This window comes from Polistes canadensis, unplaced genomic scaffold (assembly GCF_001313835.1).
Source record: "Polistes canadensis isolate GaletaPanama2010 unplaced genomic scaffold, ASM131383v1 scaffold_246, whole genome shotgun sequence".
NCBI classification, from domain to species: Eukaryota; Metazoa; Arthropoda; class Insecta; order Hymenoptera; family Vespidae; genus Polistes; species Polistes canadensis.
Window position 1 is genome coordinate 248,893 of NW_014569793.1, and position 2,098 is coordinate 250,990.

The window sequence follows — 2,098 nt, forward strand, 5'->3', positions numbered from 1 at the left end:
ATGTAACTTATTATGTTAATTTGGCATTTACGATGATTAATATTTACAATCCATCGAAGGAAGAAAAATTTTACGATTGGTTAAATAAATTTGAATTTGTAGCAGATTTTATCAGAGTGCCAAATAATTTGATGGTTAAATTTTTAAGGAGAATGATTGAATATGACATGCATAAGAGTGTCATGCAAATGTTTCCTGGCATCAAATATTTTTCACTTTCCTACGATTCGTTAATAAACCTTTACCTCCTTTATTTTTCTTTTCCATGTGAGTTTAAATTCAACAAACAACGTTTTTTGTCTCGTAAGCAATATGAAAATGAAACGATAGATAACTATGCTGAAAGTTTATGCAAATTATATGATAAATTCGTTGATAAGAGTCGTATGAATGAAGAATTATGCGAACAATTTCTTATTGGAATTCGCGACAACAATTCAAGAAATTATTTAAGCAAAAATCCTTGCTTATCGTTCTATGAAATGATATTAAAGGCCATTACATTTAAAAAAACTAATGATATATCTAAGTTTTTAAATGAGGCTCTAACAAAAGTTAATATTTTCGATCCAGCAACAGAAGGTATATTTTCTGAATGGATAAATAAATTTGAGTTTATAGCAGATTCTATCAAGATACCAGATACGAAAATGGTTGAACTCTTCGATAAAATGGTGAAGAATGATATCCATACGATTGTCAAGGAGGCTTACCCTACCATCAATTTCTCTGAACTTTTATACAAAGATAAAATAATCTATTACCTACGTTACTTCAATTCTATCCAACAAAGTGATTTTGACAAGAAGAAACATTTAACGTCCGAAAATCAATGTGAAAACGGAACGACAGAACAACATTCTAATAGTTTAGAAATAATAAATGATAAACATGACAATAAAAACTACTTGGAACAAAAATTATGCGAACAATTTATTTATGGAATACGCAACAGTGATATAAAAATGCATTTAAGTAAAACTTCTCATACGTCGTTCGATGAATTGGTAGCAAAGGCCATTGAATTAAGTAAAGAAACAAATATTTTGGAGAGTGAAGAAGAATAGATTTAATTTAACACTACAGGATCTGAAACACACAATCAACAGAATAATTTTATTTAGGACCTCGTCCTGTTATAATTTTTATTGCTATTTTCGGGTGCGTTTTATTGTTTTTACCGAGGGTAGGGTTGCTATGCTAAAGCCTTACCCTCGAAACCCCTCCCTTCTTTCCTTTGTTTAGGTTTGGGACCAGTTAAGTATTAAAAACTAGGCGGAGTCTGGGAAATTCAACAGCACACGGTGTTCCCATGCGGTCACACCCATCAAAGTACTAAAACGTGCCCAGCATTGCTTAACTTTTGTAATCAAACGAGAAGTAGTGCTTTTAACGCGGCATAGCCGTTTGGTATTTTATTTATAATTATTCCCGATAATGATTAACCTATCTCAAATAATATCAAACTGTTATAATACATCCAGCGTCGAGAGAATAATTAAAATATTTTGAATATTGTTAAAAAACTTACTTAACGAATGAATCTTTATTATATTTTCATCGCGCGGATTATTCGATTCTACTAATTTGTCTATTTTTAATCGATTATTTATTGTTATTTGGATATTTATTTGTAATATTTCGTATTTAACTTAATTTATTTATATTTATTTAATTGTACATTACCCAGATTTTATTTTGACTACTGTTACTTACTTTATTGTAATGCATATTAATAATGCGATTATTGTTCAATTGCGATTTATAATTAATCTTATTCTTTGACCATTATATTATTATTAACATTTCTATTATATTATTTTCTATCATATTAATTTTGTCTGAACGAAAATTCAACAAAGAGTTAAAAATGTATTATATTTTGTTATTATTAAAATGATATTTTTGTAAAATCAGTGATCAGGTTTTTCTGCTTCAGTCACATAAGTGGCCCCCTATAAGACTATAGCAATCAATGCAAACCAATATAATTAAAAGAGTTAACGATGTTAAACATTTTGCAATCGATAAAAATAAATCATCTATAAAGTGAGATTACTGATTCTCGAATATGAGGGCAAAGTTCGGGAAAGTGATT